We start from the raw sequence: 8,397 nt of genomic DNA, 5'->3' as shown, positions 1-8,397 counted from the left end.
AACAAAAAATAAATGAAAAAACAAACAAAAACAAAAATAAAAATACTACAAAATTACTTGTAACACTAAAAAACATCATTAACAAAATGGATCAAATTAAATCTACTTAAAAAATAAATAAAAACTCAATTGAAAAAAAAAACAATATAAACACTCAATTAAATCAAATACAAATATATGGAATAAAACAAATTAACGTAGGACGAATTTAGTAAGTAAACCTATTTTTAAGTTCATCTTTTAATCAGGTAAAATTTTATTTTTTGAAAAAAAAACTAATTTATTTATTTATTGATAGAGTAAATAATTAAATAACTTCTCTACATCTAAAAAAGTTTAAATAATTTTTATTTTCAAAAATAACTACTACATAATATTGTAATATTATTTAAAAAATATGTATATATTAAATTGTATTATTTTTAATATTTAATAATCTTTTGGTATCATCTTTTAATGGGACGGTTTTATAATTTAATAAATAAAAAAATTATATTTTATTATTTTCTTTTTTGGTGTTATTTTTTAATTGAATGATTTTATCATTATATAAATAAAACAATGTATTTATTTATTTCATGTTTTATATAGTGAATAATTTCTTCTATTATAAAATAAATAAATAAATGTTTTAAAAAAATAAAGTTTTCAAATATTACTTTACTTTTTTTCATGTTTTTTTTTTTCTATGTTGGCTTTAATTATTGTGATTTTGATTATTTTCTATTTTTAGATTTATGTTTAAGATATGTAATAAAATTTTAACCAAGTTCACATAGTTACACTAATACACATCAAAATATTAAAGAAAAAAATATTTATGCAACTAAACTATTTTTAACATATTATTTTATTTCATACTTAATAAATTCAATTATAAAAGTCCTAATTAAAATATTATTTTAAAATATAAAAATCAAGCAAAAATTTAACATTCAAAATTAAATAAGGACATAAATAAATATGCACTCATATATACTTAAGATAAATTGAATATAAATTGAATATGCACTCATATATACTTATTTTCTTCGTGCATCCCTATTTTTTTCTTTCTGCACCGCCATAACTTTCAATATCCCCATTTTATCCTTGTAAAACTTTTAATAAAATCTACTGTAGTTCTCTCATTTTTCCTTCTGCACCTCAATCCTTTTCTTTCTCCCTTTTTCTCCCTCTGCATCTCAACCCTTTTTTGGGTATTCTAAATGTTTTTCGGATTGATCAACGTATTTTCCAATCTGGAAATAAAAATTCAGGAATGTATTTCGAATCATGTGCACATTTTAATTCTTATTTTTTCAATTACATTTCAAAAGGGTAAAAGGAAGATTTTGAAAATTAGGGAGGTGCAGGAAGAAATGGCAGAATATAGTCCGATGTTACAATTTGAAGTGTATACTTAAAATCCAATGCTATACAAATATCAAAGGGTGGAATTAAATATAGGTTTAAACCTCTTTTTGGTCCCTAAGTTATAAGAAGATGTTCAGTTTAGTCCCCGTTTTTAAAAATCTAAATCTTTGGTCCCTAAGTTATAAAAAAATGTATCAAATGAGTCCTTTTTTTTACTTGAAATATTGTTTTTGGTTGTTTCTTAACAACTGCTACATCTTTAGATTGCTCTGATTTGTTTCTTAATAATAAGAGCACTTTAGATTGCTCTTTGTATTTTGACCATGAATATAAAAAAAGGACTCATTTGATACATTTTTTATAACTTAGGAATCAAAGGTTTACATTTTAAAAAGCTAAGACTAAACTGAACATCCACTTATAACTTAGAGACCAAAAAGAGGTTTAAACCATAAATATATTGCAACATAAGGAAAAGTAACATTAGTTTTAGTGTGGAGATAGTTATTAATTGTTTTACATAAAAACTAAAGTATATTGATCTAGCTAATTATTATTTTTTCATTTTTTAGTAGAAAAGTTTGTGTAGCTTTGTGTATTTGGTAAGCAACTTTTCTTCACTAGCTTGTACCATTTTTTTTCTAGAAGCTTTATAAAATATTAGCTTCTAACCTTTTGTAATTTTTTTTTAGCCTCAGAAAGTTTTATTATTTTTATTTTTAACTTTTATTGAATAAAAATTCATAATAATGGTTAAGAATACTTTATGTTTTATTTCATTATTTATTTTAACCGATATATTATTTATAATGTTTATTTTATTATTCAAACATTAAAATAATAATATATTGATAGACTAAAGTTTTTATATTTACATTTGTACACCCTATTTATTTTTATTAGCATATTGAAACTTATAAAAAAATTAATTGGATTACAACTTAAGAGTAACTTCCACTTAATCTTAAGTTAGCTAGATGAGATGATTGATTATGTCATCTAACATCTATAAATCAATTAACCACTTTAAATCAAACAAAAACATTCATAAATAGAAAGTTTTATCAAATACAAGAAAGTTTAAATCTATTACATTGTGCTCCAACACAAGGGAAATTTAGCTCCTCATGAATGATGAAAGAACTACAAGCAAAGATGAAGAAAACATCTCCTAATCCTTTATAGACGTGTCTTAAAATTACAGAGGATATATGTGAGAAGACTCACTGGAGTCTTTCTCTAAAATCACTCTAAGAGTGCTTAATTGAAGTCTTTCTTTTATGTTTTTCCTCTGTTTTAAAACTGTTTAGGATACTTGTATTTATAGACTTTCGCAGCGCGACTCAAGCGATGATCCACAACTACAATGCTGAGGTTTCCTTCCTTAGTGGGTTTCCTCTATGGCTTAAGTAATGAAAAACTGGGTTGGAGCTACCTAAAGTTACTTAAGGACTCTTTCATGGTTTGAGCTTTAGGTCATGGCTTGAGGAAACCTTCATCAGTGGGTCTTCTCCATGGCCCAAGCCCTCGGTAGTGCTACAACCATGATGAAAAAAATTCTTTCAAAAGTGTTGACTTTTTTTTTTTTTAAATTATAGAATTAACTCCTTAAATTCATATGATCTTGCAAAAACAAGTAAAATTGTGGTAGTTATCATAGATTTAATATATAATCAAAGCAAGATAAGTGTATGTCTAACATTGAAAACTACTAATATCAAGCACTTATTATCTCTCCTGTCCTTGGCCTTATTGGACATCGACAATACTTGGTTTGGCTTGGTAATCAACTTTGTTTGGCCTTTTTAGCTTTTAACCACATTTGATCTATCTAACTTTCGTTCTTATTTGGCCTTCCCATCTTTTAGCTAAGTTTGACCTCTTAAGCTTTCAATTATATTTCAGTCTTTCCAATTTTTAATCATGTTTGGTTTTTTTTTGTCCTTTACCTTGTTTGGCCTCGACGATAATTGTGACACCCGGACACTAACGAGGGCGGGGAGTGATCGCCGGTGCAAGAGGCATGGTGCAGGGGTCACGGACAAGGAGCGGCTCCTGGCAGGCTTCGAGTGGAAGGGGCACATGGACGAATCGAACATACACCGGAATGAGAGGGATCTAGAGACTGTATAGGTATGGGACTATACAGTTGAAAGACAGCTTAAAGGAATTGATTTGGCTACCCATATCACCAAAATGCATTTACTTTTCTGTAGCCTAACCCTTAAGAACTCCATGGTTAAGCGTGCTTAGCCTGGAGTAATTCTGGGATGGGTAACCTTCCGGGAAGTTTTTTCTGTAGTTATTTGTGGAGGCAGTCAACACTCCCTGTAAGTACTTACAGTACTAAATGGTATTCATTTAAAATATCAAGATACAAATACAAAATTATTACAGAGTGTTGAATTAATGTAATATTTCTCATAAAAAAATTCTCATTTAAGGGTAAGAGATTTTCCTCCAGAGTTAACTGTTTCACTCTAGGAGATTTAAATGCAACATTATATGACCCTTTTCATTTCTCCCGTATCAACTTTTTTATATATAGCCCTTTGGACTACTTAACTCTATTTTCATTCTTTTTCTATAATTGGGTAATATCACCTTAACCTTTCCATCTTCTTCGTATTACTTTCCTTGCCACCGAATCAAATCCATCACTTAACAATTTTCATTATACTAAATTGAATTTGTTTGTTAGTTATATTAAAATTTAAACATAATAAAGTCGAATTTGATTGCTAGTTATATGAAAATTTAAACATAACAAAAGAAATCAATAGATACATTATCTATAAGTTTTATTATTATATCAATTGAAAATTTTGATATAAAAAAGAAGACTAATATTAACATAAACAATTATAAATTTTGTGTTATCGTCATCTTTAGGGATTGGTAATTTCTTTTCTCAAAAATACCTTTGATGCCATAAGTTTATATATATAGTAATGAAATTCGATCTTAATTTGCGTAACTATCCACCTTTTTCAAGTTGAAACAACGGAATATGTGAAAATGAACAAATTATTTAAAATAATTTTCTATTCGGTTCAATTTGTTTGTAAAGCGTATTAGAAAATTGAAAGTGTTAATCTTGTCAATACAATTCTGTTTTCTTAAAATTTGTTTCTAGAATAAAGTTACAAGAGAAGAATTAAACGAGAGAACATTTCGAAATTGCTTAAGTTGTAGAAAAATATTACTAAAATCAGTTGTTAAAACAAAAAAGAAATAGTAAAAAGAGAATCAAATAGACCCACGTGTTTGATTTGTTTCCAGTTTTTGCTTTTAGTTAATAACTTAATATTTTAATCACTAATCTTAATATCTATCATATTATTCTCCTTTACTACTTTTTTTTTTAGAATTTATAAATGAAATGATAAAATATATTAATCAAATATTTCCTTTATATAAATCCTTAACAAATGAAGATAAAGTGATAATTTTGTAATTATATATTAAAATAAATTGAAAATAACAAGGATAAACACAGTCTATTGTACCATTCTCTTTATGACATTCTAATAAACAACACAAAAATGGCCATTTTAACAATCATAAACAAAAACATAAATGAACTTTAGATATGGATAAGTTTTCAGTGCAATGTGTGATGAATTATTAAAGAAGAAAATACACGGAAAGAAATAATCATATAATAAATCCAAGTACAACTTAAAGTCATAGAGTGAATTAAATATGATTCAAGCGTCGTAACAACATCAAAATTTGATATTTTTAATTAAGTTTTGTTTTAGGGTTTTATAAATAAAAGAAAAATACTATTAAAAAATACAAAGAAGTATAATAACTACTAAAATAATAAAATTTAAATTTAACTTAATTTTATAAAATTAATTTAATTTATATATTATAAATTAATATCACTTCTAGTTGACGAGATCTTCAATATACATCTTTATGATAAAAGCATCGCGTGTTTATGTTAAAAACATCAATCGACGATGTTTAATAATAAATGGTACAATAAAAATAAATATAGATTAAAACAAAGCTTAAATATTTATAATATCATATTAAAACAGTATGATTTAAATCTAACTTAATATTTTAAAACCGGTTTAAATAGAAATCATTTTTATTTATATATTATAAATTGATTTTATTTTTAATTAATATGACTTTTATTATTGTTTCGATTGGATTGAAATGAGATTACTCCTGCTTAACTTTCGTGCAGGGTTGTATAATCGATCCGTTCAAGAGTGACTTGCAAAAGATATTCGGATGCTCAAGTCAAAATTTTTTAATACTAATCTTAATCACTCATCAATAGTTGTTACCATATTAATTGCACTTTAACTCTATTCAAGTGGTCTAGGGACTGTCAAATTCATTTTTACATCCAGACCGCTGCTCGGTCTCTTCAGTCCAGCATGCAGTCGCACTCGATCGATCGACTCTCAGCCCATAATAAAACTAATAAATAAAATTATTAAAATTGAAACAAATGTTGATATTAGGTTATAGGTATAGAGGGTGGACAAATTATTTGACTAATGCTAAGTACATGTGGTGCATGCTATTGGGCAATGACATATGTCTTCTTTTTGTGTGTTGATGGGACCAATAGACCTATCAAAGGTTGTGACTAGTGACCTGCAACTAAAATAATTGGCCATTTTAAAACTTTCAAATTCAATGTTTGAATATTATAAGAGGCTGCTGCATGCTATATATAACTATACTCATCAAATGGTACCTCAGAATTTTCAATATATATATATATATATATATATATATATATATATATATATATATATATATATATATATATGGTTCAGATCATGCATCCAAAAAAACTACTAGTTTTTGTTATCCCAATGTGTATCTTTCTATTAAACAACTCCATCATAGTGCACTGCTATTTCTATAAGTTAGGCAAATTTAATTTTCTTAGTCTAGGGTTCCAACATCACCATAGCCCATGAGAAATAAAACTTATATATTAAAAAAAAAACTTGAAAATTGCTTGATTGAATGGCAATAATTAAACTGTTTATCTTTTCCTAATCAACGTAAGATGTGCACGATTAAGGACGTGATTTGAGATAAAAACAAAATAAATCAATTATTTTATTGATTAAGATATAACATTCTACTTCTGCAATTCGAACGAATGAACACATAACCAATCTGATAAAAAGGGGTCGATTGAGTTCAGATTAAATAATAAAAATATGTAAAAATTTAATTTTAAAAAAAAGTATATTTATCTAAAATTCATACATTGGATTGTCTTTAGAAAATGTAAATAATATATATCTAAGGATTCATTTTGTTTCTATTTAATCTAATTTTAATTAATTTGAATATTTAAAATATGAAAAAAATAAGAAATTTAATATTCTAACTAATTATCATGGATTAAATTAGTTTTGGATTTAATAAAGTAAACTAACTAAATCTTTTTATATTTATTTAATTAATTGATTCTTATTTCTTGGATTCGTAAATACCAGTTATTATTAGTTCGGTTCTCGTATTTATATTTTTTCTTTTAAAACCTGAATTAGAGCATAAACAGTTTATTAATATAAGAATAGACAGAGACAGAGAAAAACTCTCCATAAATATAAGGCTAATTAAACATTTATAACTGAATAGGTTGAAATTCTAATATATAAAATTCTTTTACTTCATTACATTACTATTATTGCATATTTTTATTAAATGAGTATCAAATCTCTTATGAATATAACCTTCTGCGAAAAAAACAAAAAACAAAAAACATATAATGCACTTCAAAAAGTTAGAATCTATCCATTCATATGGTTGATGGTTACGGATATGATCATTCCTTATATCAAACATTTCAGAATTAAATTAAGATATCAAAATTAATATTTAAATATTTATTTACGACTAAATATATGTTTACTTAATGTATTATACTATAGGAAATTAAAAAATTCTAAATATTAACCAATATTAAAAGAAATTTAAATTAAGTATGGTATAAATCTGAATGTTTTAATTAAACACTAATAAAAAAATTATTTTATTAAATATATAAAAGGTTCCTTATTTACATCTAAATATCCTGTCATTTAATACTATTAGCAACGAATGATGTGATTAATTTTTTTTTTATTTTCTCCTGTTTTAATCATTAATCAACTTGTATTATTCCTTCATCATTTTTTTTTTCAACTTACTAATCATTCACAAAAAAAAATTAACTAACGAGGTAAAAAAAAGACTAAAAGGTGAATAAAGAGCTAATTTGTGAGAACCTGTAATTTTTTTTTTCTATATAATATATATTTCAAATTTCTGAAATCAGGTTCAAAAGCTCAAACCCCATCCTCTCTCTAGAAAACTCAGTTCATCATTTTCTCCTCCTTCTCTCTACTTCTTCTCATCACTGATCCAGTGGATTTCCAATTAGGTGGTGCCCTAGCGATCACGACGCAGAGGGCTCCCTTTTCGACCGATTAGTTTTCCCAATTTTACCGGTAAGTAGTTCTCCGTTCTTCCCTTTCATCCTAAGGCTATAAGCATGCATCGTAATCTGATTGCATGTGAATAGCGCTTCTTCTCTTTGGTTTCCAGTCTCGCTAAGGTCTGTCTCATACCACAAATTTGTGGTCTATGGGTGATTCTAGGTTTCTCTCACATTGCCAAGTGCATTGACCATCCTGTGAGCTCGGTTGTGCGGTTTAAAGGTAAGGGAAGCTAGGATCTCTTCTTTGTTCTGTTTAATAATAGAATTTGGTGAAAATTTTGGGATTAATATATATATGGAAAACTGATTTTGTGTGTTTATTTCTGTTGACTGAAATGGAATTGATTTTGTGTATGAAATTGTATCTATATTGAGTTCCATGTTGTGATGTTGTGAACTTGTTAATCATAAATTTGTATGAGGATGATGAAACGCTGAGTTTAAGTGATTTGATGATTGGAATGATGTTATACCATCTACTAGAATAAAAGTTCAGGGAATTGAGGCAAATTAGGCCAAATTGAGGGAAGTGAGATAGTGAAATTGGGAATTATGAGTTAGAAGTT

The sequence above is a fragment of the Vigna radiata genome, chromosome 7 (genome assembly GCF_000741045.1).
Source record: "Vigna radiata var. radiata cultivar VC1973A chromosome 7, Vradiata_ver6, whole genome shotgun sequence".
In the NCBI taxonomy this organism is placed as follows: domain Eukaryota; kingdom Viridiplantae; phylum Streptophyta; class Magnoliopsida; order Fabales; family Fabaceae; genus Vigna; species Vigna radiata.
This window is presented reverse-complemented; position numbering follows the sequence as displayed.